This window comes from Carassius auratus, unplaced genomic scaffold, assembly GCF_003368295.1.
Source record: "Carassius auratus strain Wakin unplaced genomic scaffold, ASM336829v1 scaf_tig00047397, whole genome shotgun sequence".
Lineage (NCBI taxonomy): Eukaryota > Metazoa > Chordata > Actinopteri > Cypriniformes > Cyprinidae > Carassius > Carassius auratus.
This window is the reverse complement of record NW_020527029.1, coordinates 1-14,831: the sequence shown is the minus strand read 5'-3', so window position 1 is coordinate 14,831 and position 14,831 is coordinate 1. Positions and strand designations below refer to the sequence as shown.

Here is a 14,831-nt window from a genome sequence, read left to right as displayed (position 1 = left end):
AGCAAATTACTGCCAAGGTAGAAAAAGAAGATAAAAAACTTTGTGAAAAAGAAATAGAAAAAGAAGAGATAATGAGGGCTATAGAACTTTTAAATGGAGGAAAAAGTCCAGGAATAGATGGACTGGTAGGTGAGTTTTATAAGGCTTTTAAAGATAAAATAAGCACAATTTTAAAAGAAGTATATGATCAGGTTTTTGAGAAAGGTGAATTATATCAGATGATGGGAATGGGGCTAATGAAGATAATATATAAAGGAAAAGGGGATAAAACAGTTTTAAATAATTTTAGACCAATTACTATGCTAAATACAGATTTAAAGATTTTAGCAAAAGTCTTAGCTGATAGGATGAGGAAGGTATTACCTACAATAATAAAGACTAATCAGTCATATGGGGTAAATGGAAGAGACATTGCAGACACAATAAGTAGTATAAGAGACTTAATAGGTTATATGAGAGAAGAAAATAAGTGTGGATATGTAATCAGCCTTGATTTCGAAAAAGCTTTTGACAGAGTGGAACATAGTTTTTTATTTTCAATTTTAGAACGTTTTGGTTTTGGAATTAATTTTATTAAATGGATAACAATTTTATACAGAGGAGCAATGACAAAAGTGAAATGCAATGGCTTTTTAACAGAACCTTTTAAAATTACACGTTCAATAAGACAAGGGTGTCCACTATCGGCACAGTTATACTCCTTGGTAGCAGAACCTTTGGGGATGGTAATAAATAAAGAAGAAAGAATACAGGGAATAGAACTGGAGAGGGGAATAGAAGGACAAAAAATATTTCAATACGCTGATGACACGACAGTAATAGTTAGAGATATTGGAAGTGTGGGAATAGTTATGGAAGAAGTGAGAAGATTTTGTCAAGGCACTGGAGCAAAAATAAATGAAGATAAAACTGTTTGTATGAGATTCGGAAAATCACCAGTTTTAATAGAAAATTTTGCTTTCAAAGAAGTACAAGAAATGAAGATTTTAGGTGTAATTTTAGGAAAAGAGGAAAAAAATACAAGAGATAAGATGTGGGAAGAGATTATAGGAGCAATGGAAAGAAGATTAGTATTTTGGAGATACAGGAATTTAAATCTAAAAGGAAAGATTTTAATTGTAAATGTTTTATTGTTGTCCAAAATATGGTATATTATGTCTGTTTCATCTATGCCTTTTTGGACGGCACAAAGGATAAAAAGATGTATTTTGGATTTTTTATGGGAGAAAAAGCCTGCGAGAATTGCATACAACACGCTAATTGGTCCAGTAGAAGAAGGAGGTTTAGGTCTAGTAGATATTGAGCAAAAGAAAAAAAGTATGAGAGTCAAAACAGTCAAAAAGTATTTGGATGAGGAAAACAAAAGTGAATGGAAAATAACAATGGAACTTTATTTAAACATATGTGGGAATTTGAAGATAGGAAACAATATTTTATGGATGAAATTAAAGAATGGGATGATGCAGAGAATACCAGACTTCTATAAGGAAGTTTTAAGTGCTTGGAGTTCTTTACTCTCAGAAATTGAATTTAAACCACATGGAAGGGAAATGATTTTAAACCAACCTTTGTTCTTAAATAAGAATATTGTTTCACAAGGAAAAGAGATTTATTTTAAGAAGTGGATTGAAGTAGGGTTTTTAAAAGTAAGGGATGTGTTATATGAGTATAAAGAAGGGTTTCTACCCATACAAGTGGTGATTGATGCTATGGAGGAAGCAAAAGAAGAATATAATGAAAACACTCTTAAAAAACAATATGAAGAAGTAAAGAAGGCAATACCTAAAGAATGGGTTGAGGAGATTCAGAATGAGGAAAAATCTGAAAACAGAGTGGATGTGTTTTTGAAAAGAGGGGACAAATTGATGGTTTTTAATTTATGTACTGTGAAAATGTTTTATCATTTTTTTGTAAATTCTGTTTTTAAAAAACCTATTGCCAACCAATTCTGGTTAAGGCACTTCAATGGAGTTGACGAAGGACTCATTTGGAAGAATATGAGATGGAAGTTTTTAGATACAGATCTTGAATGTTTGGATTATTTCATAAGACAAAATGTGATGTTCACTGAAATGAGGCTGTGTAAGATTGGAATGGAACAAGATGCAATATGTAAAGTATGTAAAACAGAAGATGAAGGAATTTTACACCTGTTTTTACTTTGTGAAGGATTGGGTCAATTTTTTGGAGTTTTAAAAAAGTTAGTTTGGGATTTAAGAAAAACGACTAAAGAAATTAGCTGGAATATAACTCTTATGTTGGGGTTAAACGATAAATGTCAAAATAAACAAGTTATTAATTTACTCTTAATTCTAGCAAAAAAGGTCATATGGAAGAGGAGAAATATTGCAAAAAACAAAAATTATGTCTTGGATTTGTGGCTGTATTTTAAATCAGAAATTGAGAATTACATACAAACCCTGTATGATTTTTTTAAGTGGAAGAATGACATGGAAATGTTTAATACTATTTTTACTAAAGATGTAAGACACATTTTAGAAAAGTATAATGTTGTTTCTCCAGGAAGTGATGTTTCTGTATGTTGATTCAAAATTGTTGTATGGAAGATATATGTATTGTTGATCCCATAAGTTAAATAAAAAAAAAAAAAAAAAAAAAAAAAAAAAAGCTATGCCAGATCATGTCTGAGCTCGGAAGCTAAGCAGGTTTGGGCCTGGTTAGTAATTGGATGGGAGACCCCCTGGTAATACCAGTTGCTTTAAGATTTTTGTAAATTTTTCACAAATTATATAATAATCTTGAAAAAAAAAGAGTGAATGCCCAATCTTTGAATCTTAGCAGTCATTGACCTGTGTAGTGTTTGGATGGGAGACCCCCTGGTAATACCAGGTGCTCTAATGTTATTGGAAATTTATTACTAATTATATAATAATCTTTAAAAAAAAGAGCCAATGCCCGATCTCTTAATCTTAGCAGGTATTGGCCTGGTTAGTGCTTGGATGGGAGACCGCCTCGGAATACCAGGTGCTGTAAGCTTTTGGATTTTCATTCCTACTTATATAATGTATGGGCGATTTGATTGGCTGATCTTTAAATAGTCTTCTCTTTGCAGTATCCTTCGCTTGCGACCGTAACAACCTGGCTATGCCTGATCTCGTCTGCTCTCGGAAGCTAAGCAGGTTTGGTCCTGTATAATGTACCGGCGATTAGATTGGCTGATCTTTAAATAGCTCTCTCTTTGCAGCAGTCTTCGCTTATGGCCATTCCACCCTGGCTATGCCAGATCATGTCTGAGCTCGGAAACTAAGCAGGTTTCGGCCTGGTTAGTAATTGGATGGCAGACCCCCTGGTAATACCAGTTGCTTTAAGATTTTTGGAAATTTTTCACAAATTATATAATAATCTTGCAAGAAAAAAAGAAAGGAGTCAATGCCCCATATCTGAATCTTAGCAGGTATGGGCCTGGTTAGTAATTGGATGGGAGACACCCTGGTAATACCAGTTGCTTTAAGATTTTTGGAAATTTTTCACAAATTATATAATAATCTTGAAAAAAAAAAAAAGTCAATGCCCGATCTCTGAATAATAGCAGGTTTTGCCTGGTTAGTACTTGGATGGAAGACGGCCGGGAAATACCAGTTGCTGTAATATTTTTGGCAATTTTTACTAATTACATAATAATCTTGCAACAAAAAAAAAAAAAAAGAGTAAATGCCCAATCTTTGAATCTTAGGAGGTATGGACCTGTTTAGTGTTTGGATGGGAGACCGCCTCGGAAAACCAGGTGCTCTAATATTATTGGAAATTTATTACTAATTATATAATAATCTTAAAAAAAAAAAAAAAAAAAAAAAAAAAGAGTCAATGCCCGATCTCTTAATCTTAGCAGGTATTGGCCTGGTTAGTGCTTGGATGGGAGACCGCCTGGGAATACCAGGTGCTTTAAGCTTTAGGGTTTTCTTTCCTACTTATATAATGTACCGGCGATTAGATTGGCTGATCTTTAAATAGCTCTCTCTTTGCAGCAGTCTTCGCTTATGGCCATACCCCCCTGGCTATGCCAGATCATGTCTGAGCTCGGAAGCTAAGCAGGTTTGGGCCTGGTTAGTAATTGGATGGGAGACCCCCTGGTAATACCAGTTGCTTTAAGATTTTTGTAAATTTTTCACAAATTATATAATAATCTTGAAAAAAAAAGAGTGAATGCCCAATCTTTGAATCTTAGCAGTCATTGACCTGTGTAGTGTTTGGATGGGAGACCCCCTGGTAATACCAGGTGCTCTAATATTATTGGAAATTTATTACTAATTATATAATAATCTTTAAAAAAAAGAGCCAATGCCCGATCTCTTAATCTTAGCAGGTATTGGCCTGGTTAGTGCTTGGATGGGAGACCGCCTCGGAATACCAGGTGCTGTAAGCTTTTGGATTTTCATTCCTACTTATATAATGTATGGGCGATTTGATTGGCTGATCTTTAAATAGTCTTCTCTTTGCAGTATCCTTCGCTTGCGACCGTAACAACCTGGCTATGCCTGATCTCGTCTGCTCTCGGAAGCTAAGCAGGTTTGGTCCTGTATAATGTACCGGCGATTAGATTGGCTGATCTTTAAATAGCTCTCTCTTTGTAGCAGTCTTCGCTTATGGCCATTCCACCCTGGCTATGCCAGATCATGTCTGAGCTCGGAAACTAAGCAGGTTTCGGCCTGGTTAGTAATTGGATGGGAGACCCCCTGGTAATACCAGTTGCTTTAAGATTTTTGGAAATTTTTCACAAATTATATAATAATCTTGCAAGAAAAAAAGAAAGGAGTCAATGCCCCATATCTGAATCTTAGCAAGTATGGGCCTGGTTAGTAATTGGATGGGAGACACCCTGGTAATACCAGTTGCTTTAAGATTTTTGGAAATTTTTCACAAATTATATAATAATCTTGAAAAAAAAAAAAAAAAAAGTCAATGCCCGATCTCTGAATAATAGCAGGTTTTGCCTGGTTAGTACTTGGATGGAAGACGGCCGGGAAATACCAGTTGCTGTAATATTTTTGGCAATTTTTACTAATTACATAATAATCTTGCAAAAAAAAAAAAAAAAAAAAAAGAGTAAATGCCCAATCTTTGAATCTTAGGAGGTATGGACCTGTTTATTGCTTGGATGGGAGACCGCCTCGGAATACCAGTTGCTGTAATATTTTTGGAAATTTGTACTAATTATATAATTATCTTGAAACAAAAAGAGTCAATGCCCAATCTTTGAATCTTAGCAGCTATGGGCCTGTTTAGTGTTTGGATGGGAGACCGCCTCGGAAAACCAGGTGCTCTAATATTATTGGAAATTCATTACTAATTATATAATAATCTTAAAAAAAAAAAAAAAGAGTCAATGCCCGATCTCTTAATCTTAGCAGGTATTGGCCTGGTTAGTGCTTGGATGGGAGACCACCTGGGAATACCAGGTGCTTTAAGCTTTAGGGTTTTCTTTCCTACTTATATAATGTACCGGCGATTAGATTGGCTGATCTTTAAATAGCTCTCTCTTTGCAGCAGTCTTCGCTTATGGCCATACCACCCTGTCTATGCCAGATCATGTCTGAGCTCGGAAGCTAAGCAGGTTTGGGCCTGGTTAGTAATTGGATGGGAGACCCCCTGGTAATACCAGTTGCTTTAAGATTTTTGTAAATTTTTCACAAATTATATAATAATCTTGAAAAAAAAAGAGTCAATGCCCATTCTTTGAATCTTAGCAGTCATGGACCTGTTTAGTGTCTGGATGGGAGACCGCCTCGGAATACCAGGTGCTCTAATATTATTGGAAATTTATTACTAATTATATAATAATCTTAAAAAAAAAAAAAAAAAAAAAGAGTCAATGCCCGATCTCTTAATCTTAGCAGGTATTGGCCTGGTTAGTGCTTGGATGGGAGACCGCCTGGAAATACCAGGTGCTTTAAGCTTTAGGGTTTTCTTTCCTACTTATATAATGTACCGGCGATTAGATTGACTGATCTTTAAATAGCTCTCTCTTTGCAGCAGTCTTCGCTTATGGCCATACCACCCTGGCTATGCCAGATCATGTCTGAGCTCGGAAGCTAAGCAGGTTTGGGCCTGGTTAGTAATTGGATGGGAGACCCCCTGGTAATACCAGTTGCTTTAAGATTTTTGTAAATTTTTCACAAATTATATAATAATCTTGAAAAAAAAAGAGTGAATGCCCAATCTTTGAATCTTAGCAGTCATTGACCTGTGTAGTGTTTGGATGGGAGACCCCCTGGTAATACCAGGTGCTCTAATGTTATTGGAAATTTATTACTAATTATATAATAATCTTTAAAAAAAAGAGCCAATGCCCGATCTCTTAATCTTAGCAGGTATTGGCCTGGTTAGTGCTTGGATGGGAGACCGCCTCGGAATACCAGGTGCTGTAAGCTTTTGGATTTTCATTCCTACTTATATAATGTATGGGCGATTTGATTGGCTGATCTTTAAATAGTCTTCTCTTTGCAGTATCCTTCGCTTGCGACCGTAACAACCTGGCTATGCCTGATCTCGTCTGCTCTCGGAAGCTAAGCAGGTTTGGTCCTGTATAATGTACCGGCGATTAGATTGGCTGATCTTTAAATAGCTCTCTCTTTGCAGCAGTCTTCGCTTATGGCCATTCCACCCTGGCTATGCCAGATCATGTCTGAGCTCGGAAACTAAGCAGGTTTCGGCCTGGTTAGTAATTGGATGGCAGACCCCCTGGTAATACCAGTTGCTTTAAGATTTTTGGAAATTTTTCACAAATTATATAATAATCTTGCAAGAAAAAAAGAAAGGAGTCAATGCCCCATATCTGAATCTTAGCAGGTATGGGCCTGGTTAGTAATTGGATGGGAGACACCCTGGTAATACCAGTTGCTTTAAGATTTTTGGAAATTTTTCACAAATTATATAATAATCTTGAAAAAAAAAAAAAGTCAATGCCCGATCTCTGAATAATAGCAGGTTTTGCCTGGTTAGTACTTGGATGGAAGACGGCCGGGAAATACCAGTTGCTGTAATATTTTTGGCAATTTTTACTAATTACATAATAATCTTGCAACAAAAAAAAAAAAAGAGTAAATGCCCAATCTTTGAATCTTAGGAGGTATGGACCTGTTTAGTGTTTGGATGGGAGACCGCCTCGGAAAACCAGGTGCTCTAATATTATTGGAAATTTATTACTAATTATATAATAATCTTAAAAAAAAAAAAAAAAAAAAAAAAAAGAGTCAATGCCCGATCTCTTAATCTTAGCAGGTATTGGCCTGGTTAGTGCTTGGATGGGAGACCGCCTGGGAATACCAGGTGCTTTAAGCTTTAGGGTTTTCTTTCCTACTTATATAATGTACCGGCGATTAGATTGGCTGATCTTTAAATAGCTCTCTCTTTGCAGCAGTCTTCGCTTATGGCCATACCCCCTGGCTATGCCAGATCATGTCTGAGCTCGGAAGCTAAGCAGGTTTGGGCCTGGTTAGTAATTGGATGGGAGACCCCCTGGTAATACCAGTTGCTTTAAGATTTTTGTAAATTTTTCACAAATTATATAATAATCTTGAAAAAAAAGAGTGAATGCCCAATCTTTGAATCTTAGCAGTCATTGACCTGTGTAGTGTTTGGATGGGAGACCCCCTGGTAATACCAGGTGCTCTAATATTATTGGAAATTTATTACTAATTATATAATAATCTTTAAAAAAAAGAGCCAATGCCCGATCTCTTAATCTTAGCAGGTATTGGCCTGGTTAGTGCTTGGATGGGAGACCGCCTCGGAATACCAGGTGCTGTAAGCTTTTGGATTTTCATTCCTACTTATATAATGTATGGGCGATTTGATTGGCTGATCTTTAAATAGTCTTCTCTTTGCAGTATCCTTCGCTTGCGACCGTAACAACCTGGCTATGCCTGATCTCGTCTGCTCTCGGAAGCTAAGCAGGTTTGGTCCTGTATAATGTACCGGCGATTAGATTGGCTGATCTTTAAATAGCTCTCTCTTTGTAGCAGTCTTCGCTTATGGCCATTCCACCCTGGCTATGCCAGATCATGTCTGAGCTCGGAAACTAAGCAGGTTTCGGCCTGGTTAGTAATTGGATGGGAGACCCCCTGGTAGTACCAGTTGCTTTAAGATTTTTGGAAATTTTTCACAAATTATATAATAATCTTGCAAGAAAAAAGAAAGGAGTCAATGCCCCATATCTGAATCTTAGCAAGTATGGGCCTGGTTAGTAATTGGATGGGAGACACCCTGGTAATACCAGTTGCTTTAAGATTTTTGGAAATTTTTCACAAATTATATAATAATCTTGAAAAAAAAAAAAAAAGTCAATGCCCGATCTCTGAATAATAGCAGGTTTTGCCTGGTTAGTACTTGGATGGAAGACGGCCGGGAAATACCAGTTGCTGTAATATTTTTGGCAATTTTTACTAATTACATAATAATCTTGCAAAAAAAAAAAAAAAAAAAAAAGAGTAAATGCCCAATCTTTGAATCTTAGGAGGTATGGACCTGTTTATTGCTTGGATGGGAGACCGCCTCGGAATACCAGTTGCTGTAATATTTTTGGAAATTTGTACTAATTATATAATTATCTTGAAACAAAAAGAGTCAATGCCCCAATCTTTGAATCTTAGCAGCTATGGGCCTGTTTAGTGTTTGGATGGGAGACCGCCTCGGAAAACCAGGTGCTCTAATATTATTGGAAATTCATTACTAATTATATAATAATCTTAAAAAAAAAAAAAAAGAGTCAATGCCCCGATCTCTTAATCTTAGCAGGTATTGGCCTGGTTAGTGCTTGGATGGGAGACCACCTGGGAATACCAGGTGCTTTAAGCTTTAGGGTTTTCTTTCCTACTTATATAATGTACCGGCGATTAGATTGGCTGATCTTTAAATAGCTCTCTCTTTGCAGCAGTCTTCGCTTATGGCCATACCACCCTGTCTATGCCAGATCATGTCTGAGCTCGGAAGCTAAGCAGGTTTGGGCCTGGTTAGTAATTGGATGGGAGACCCCCTGGTAATACCAGTTGCTTTAAGATTTTTGTAAATTTTTCACAAATTATATAATAATCTTGAAAAAAAAAAGAGTCAATGCCCATTCTTTGAATCTTAGCAGTCATGGACCTGTTTAGTGTCTGGATGGGAGACCGCCTCGGAATACCAGGTGCTCTAATATTATTGGAAATTTATTACTAATTATATAATAATCTTAAAAAAAAAAAAAAAAAAAAAAGAGTCAATGCCGATCTCTTAATCTTAGCAGGTATTGGCCTGGTTAGTGCTTGGATGGGAGACCGCCTGGAAATACCAGGTGCTTTAAGCTTTAGGGTTTTCTTTCCTACTTATATAATGTACCGGCGATTAGATTGACTGATCTTTAAATAGCTCTCTCTTTGCAGCAGTCTTCGCTTATGGCCATACCACCCTGGCTATGCCAGATCATGTCTGAGCTCGGAAGCTAAGCAGGTTTGGGCCTGGTTAGTAATTGGATGGGAGACCCCCTGGTAATACCAGTTGCCTTTAAGATTTTTGTAAAATTTTTCACAAATTATATAATAATCTTGAAAAAAAAGAGTGAATGCCCAATCTTTGAATCTTAGCAGTCATTGACCTGTGTAGTGTTTGGATGGGAGACCCCTGGTAATACCAGGTGCTCTAATGTTATTGGAAATTTATTACTAATTATATAATAATCTTAAAAAAAAGAGCCAATGCCCGATCTCTTAATCTTAGCAGGTATTGGCCTGGTTAGTGCTTGGATGGGAGACCGCCTCGGAATACCAGGTGCTGTAAGCTTTTGGATTTTCACTCCTACTTATATAATGTATGGGCGATTTGATTGGCTGATCTTTAAATAGTCTTCTCTTTGCAGTATCCTTCGCTTGCGACCGTAACAACCTGGCTATGCCTGATCTCGTCTGCTCTCGGAAGCTAAGCAGGTTTGGTCCTGTATAATGTACCGGCGATTAGATTGGCTGATCTTTAAATAGCTCTCTCTTTGCAGCAGTCTTCGCTTATGGCCATTCCACCCTGGCTATGCCAGATCATGTCTGAGCTCGGAAACTAAGCAGGTTTCGGCCTGGTTAGTAATTGGATGGCAGACCCCCCTGGTAATACCAGTTGCTTTAAGATTTTTGGAAATTTTTCACAAATTATATAATCTTGCAAGAAAAAAGAAAGAGTCAATGCCCCATATCTGAATCTTAGCAGGTATGGGCCTGGTTAGTAATTGGATGGGAGACCGCCTGGGAATACCAGGTGCTTTAAGCTTTAGGGTTTTCTTTCCTACTTATATAATGTAACCGGCGATTAGATTGGCTGATCTTTAAATAGCTCTCTCTTTGCAGCAGTCTTCGCTTATGGCCATACCACCCTGGCTATGCCAGATCATGTCTGAGCTCAGAAGCTAAGCAGGTTTGGGCCTAGTTAGTAATTGGATGGGAGACCCCCTGGTAATACCAGTTGCTCTAAGATTTTTGTAAATTTTTCACAAATTATATAATAATCTTGAAAAAAAAAGAGTCAATGCCCATTCTTTGAATCTTAGCAGTCATGGACCTGTTTAGTGTCTGGATGGGAGACCGCCTCGGAATACCAGGTGCTCTAATATTATTGGAAATTCATTACTAATTATATAATAATCTTTAAAAAAAAAAAAAAAAGAGTCAATGCCCGATCTCTTAATCTTAGCAGGTATTGGCCTGGTTAGTGCTTGGATGGGAGACCGCCTGGGAATACCAGGTGCTTTAAGCTTTAGGGTTTTCTTTCCTACTTATATAATGTACCGGCGATTAGATTGGCTGATCTTTAAATAGCTCTCTCTTTGCAGCAGTCTTCGCTTATGGCCATACCACCCTGGCTATGCCAGATCATGTCTGAGCTCGGGAAGCTAAGCAGGTTTGGGCCTGGTTAGTAATTGGATGGGAGACCCCCTGGTAATACCAGTTGCTTTAGATTTTTGTAAATTTTTCACAAATTATATAATAATCTTTGCAAGAAAAAAAGAAAGGAGTCAATGCCCCATATCTGAATCTTAGCAGGTATGGGCCTGGTTAGTAATTGGATGGGAGACACCCTGGTAATATCAGTTGCTTTAAGATTTTTGGAAATTTTTCACAAATTATATAATAATCTTGAAAAAAAAAAAAAGTCAATGCCCGATCTCTGAATAATAGCAGGTTTTGCCTGGTTAGTACTTGGATGGAAGACGGCCGGGAAATACCAGTTGCTGTAATATTTTTGGCAATTTTTACTTAATTACATAATAATCTTGCAACAAAAAAAAAAAAAGAGTAAATGCCCAATCTTTGAATCTTAGGAGGTATGGACCTGTTTAGTGCTTGGATGGGAGACCGCCTCGGAATACCAGTTGCTGTAATATTTTTGGAAATTTGTACTAATTATATAATTATCTTGAAACAAAAAGAGTCAATGCCCAATCTTTGAATCTTAGCTGCTATGGACCTGTTTAGTGTTTGGATGGGAGACCACCTCGGAAAAACCAGGTGCTCTAATATTATTGGAAATTCATTACTAATTATATAATAATCTTTAAAAAAAAAAAAAAAAAAAAAAAAAAGAGTCAATGCCCGATCTCTTAATCTTAGCAGGTATTGGCCTGGTTAGTGCTTGGATGGGAGACCGCCTGGGAATACCAGGTGCTTTAAGCTTTAGGGTTTTCTTTCCTACTTATATAATGTACCGGCGATTAAGATTGGCTGATCTTTAAATAGCTCTCTCTTTGCAGCAGTCTTTCGCTTATGGCCATTCCACCCTGGCTATGCCAGATCATGTCTGAGCTCGGAAAACTAAGCAGGTTTCGGCCTGGTTAGTAATTGGATGGCCAGACCCCTGGTAATACCAGTTGCTTTAAGATTTTTGGAAATCTTTCACAAATTATATAATAATCTTGCAAGAAAAAAAGAAAGGAGTCAATGGCCCCATATCTGAATCTTAGCAGGTATGGGCCTGGTTAGTAATTGGATGGGAGACACCCTGGTAATATCAGTTGCTTTAAGATTTTTGGAAATTTTTCACAAATTATATAATAATCTTGAAAAAAAAAAAAAAGTCAATGCCCGATCTCTGAATAATAGCAGGTTTTGCCTGGTTAGTACTTGGATGGAAGACGGCCGGGAAATACCAGTTGCTGTAATATTTTTGGCAATTTTTACTAATTACATAATAATCTTGCAACAAAAAAAAAAAAGAGTAAATGCCCAATCTTTGAATCTTAGGAGGTATGGACCTGTTTATTGCTTGGATGGGAGACCGCCTCGGAATATCCAGTTGCTGTAATATTTTTGGAAATTTGTACTAATTATATAATTATCTTGAAACAAAAAGAGTCAATGCCCAATCTTTGAATCTTAGCAGCTATGGACCTGTTTAGTGTTTGGATGGGAGACCGCCTCGGAAAACCAGGTGCTCTAATATTATTGGAAATTTATTACTAATTATATAATAATCTTAAAAAAAAAAAAAAAAGAGTCAATGCCCGATCTCTTAATCTTAGCAGGTATTGGCCTGGTTAGTGCTTGGATGGGAGACCGCCTGGGAATACCAGGTGCTTTAAGCTTTAGGGTTTTCTTTCCTACTTATATAATTACCGCGATTAGATTGGCTGATCTTTAAATAGCTCTCTCTTTGCAGCAGTCTTCGCTTATGGCCATACCACCCTGGCTATGCCAGATCATGTCTGAGCTCGGAAGCTAAGCAGGTTTGGGCCTGGTTAGTAATTGGATGGGAGACCCCCTGGTAATACCAGTTGCTTTAAGATTTTTGTAAATTTTTCACAAATTATATAATAATCTTGAAAAAAAAAGAGTGAATGCCCATTCTTTGAATCTTAGCAGTCATTGACCTGTGTAGTGTTTGGATGGGAGACCCCCTGGTAATACCAGGTGCTCTAATATTATTGGAAATTTATTACTAATTATATAATAATCTTTAAAAAAAAAGAGCCAAATGCCCGATCTCTTAATCTTAGCAGGTATTGGCCTGGTTAGTGCTTGGATGGAGAGACCGCCTCGGAATACCAGTGCTGTAAGCTTTTGGATTTTCACTCCTACTTTATATAATGTATGGGCGATTTGATTGGCTGATCTTTAAATAGTCTCTCTTTGCAGTATCCTTCGCTTGCGACCGTAACAACCTGGCTATGCCTGATCTCGTCTGCTCTCGGAAGCTAAGCAGGTTTGGTCTGTATAATGTACCGGCGATTAGATTGGCTGATCTTTAAATAGCTCTCTCTTTGCAGCAGTCTTCGCTTTATGGCCATTCCACCCTGGCTATGCCAGATCATGTCTGAGCTCGGAAACTAAGCAGGTTTGGGCCTGGTTAGTAATTGGATGGCAGACCCCCTGGTAATACCAGTTGCTTTAAGATTTTTGGAAATTTTTTCACAAATTATATAATCTGCAAGAAAAAAAGAAAGAGTCAATGCCCCATATCTGAATCTTAGCAGGTATGGGCCTGGTTAGTATTGGATGGGAGAACCGCCTGGGAATACCAGTGCTTTAAGCTTTAGGGTTTTTTTCCTACTTATATAATGTACCGGCGATTAGATTGCCTGATCTTTAAATAGCTCTCTCTTTGCAGCAGTCTTCGCTTATGGCCATACCACCCTGGCTATGCCAGATCATGTCTGAGCTCGGAAGCTAAGCAGGTTTGGGGCCTGGTTAGTAATTGGATGGGAGACCCCCTGGTAATACCAGTTGCTGTAAGATTTTTGTAAATTTTTCACAAATTATATAATAATCTTGAAAAAAAAAGAGTCAATGCCCATTCTTTGAATCTTAGCAGTCATGGACCTGTTTAGTGTTTGGATGGGAGACCGCCTCGGAATACCAGGTGCTCTAATATTATTGGAAATTTATTACTAATTATATAATAATCTTTAAAAAAAAAAAAAAAAGAGTCAATGCCCGATCTCTTAATCTTAGCAGGTATTGGCCTGGTTAGTGCTTGGATGGGAGACCGCCTGGGAATACCAGGTGCTTTAAGCTTTAGGGTTTTCTTTCCTACTTATATAATGTACCGGCGATTAGATTGGCTGATCTTTAAATAGCTCTCTCTTTGCAGCAGTCTTCGCTTATGGCCATACCACCCTGGCTATGCCAGATCATGTCTGAGCTCGGAAGCTAAGCAGGTTTGGGCCTGGTTAGTAATTGGATGGGAGACCCCCTGGTAATACCAGTTGCTTTAAGATTTTTGTAAATTTTTCACAAATTATATAATAATCTTGAAAAAAAAAGAGTGAATGCCCAATCTTTGAATCTTAGCAGTCATTGACCTGTGTAGTGTTTGGATGGGAGACCCCCTGGTAATACCAGGTGCTCTAATATTATTGGAAATTTATTACTAATTATATAATAATCTTAAAAAAAAAGAGTCCAATGCCCGATCTCTTAATCTTAGCAGGTATTGGCCTGGTTAGTGCTTGGATGGGAGACCGCCTCGAATACCAGGTGCTGTAAGCTTTTGGATTTTCATTCCTACTTATATAATGTATGGGCGATTTGATTGCTGATCTTTAAATAGTCCTTCTTCTTGGCAGTATCCTTCGCTTGCGACCGTAACAACCTGGCTATGCCTGATCTCGTCTGCTCTCGGAAGCTAAGCAGGTTTGGTCCTGTATAATGTACCGGCGATTAGATTGGCTGATTTTAAATAGCTCTCCCTCTTTGCAGCAGTCTTCGCTTATGGCCATTCCACCCTGGCTATGCCAGATCATGTCTGAGCTCGGAAACTAAGCAGGTTTCGGCCTGGTTAGTAATTGGATGGCGACCCCTGGTAATACCAGTTGCTTTAAGATTTTTGGAAATCTTTCACAAATTATATAATAATCTTGC

The 14,831-nt window shown here is 37.5% G+C and overlaps 11 pseudogenes; all 11 read left to right on the top strand.

Annotated features, from left to right (window-relative positions):
* Window positions 1–3,994: 3,994 nt before the first annotated feature.
* Window positions 3,995–4,113, top strand: LOC113088877 (uncharacterized; annotated as a pseudogene).
* A 1,400-nt stretch (window positions 4,114–5,513) lies between these two features.
* On the top strand, window positions 5,514–5,632 carry LOC113088875 (uncharacterized; annotated as a pseudogene).
* Window positions 5,633–5,999: 367 nt separating this feature from the next.
* Window positions 6,000–6,118, top strand: LOC113088886 (uncharacterized; annotated as a pseudogene).
* Window positions 6,119–7,383: 1,265 nt separating this feature from the next.
* LOC113088881 (uncharacterized) lies at window positions 7,384–7,501 on the top strand (annotated as a pseudogene).
* Window positions 7,502–8,898: 1,397 nt separating this feature from the next.
* Window positions 8,899–9,017, top strand: LOC113088874 (uncharacterized; annotated as a pseudogene).
* A 368-nt stretch (window positions 9,018–9,385) lies between these two features.
* Window positions 9,386–9,505, top strand: LOC113088880 (uncharacterized; annotated as a pseudogene).
* Window positions 9,506–10,333: 828 nt separating this feature from the next.
* Window positions 10,334–10,452, top strand: LOC113088878 (uncharacterized; annotated as a pseudogene).
* Window positions 10,453–12,638: 2,186 nt separating this feature from the next.
* Window positions 12,639–12,757, top strand: LOC113088885 (uncharacterized; annotated as a pseudogene).
* A 489-nt stretch (window positions 12,758–13,246) lies between these two features.
* LOC113088883 (uncharacterized) lies at window positions 13,247–13,365 on the top strand (annotated as a pseudogene).
* Window positions 13,366–13,586: 221 nt separating this feature from the next.
* Window positions 13,587–13,706, top strand: LOC113088871 (uncharacterized; annotated as a pseudogene).
* A 363-nt stretch (window positions 13,707–14,069) lies between these two features.
* Window positions 14,070–14,188, top strand: LOC113088884 (uncharacterized; annotated as a pseudogene).
* Window positions 14,189–14,831: the final 643 nt, after the last annotated feature.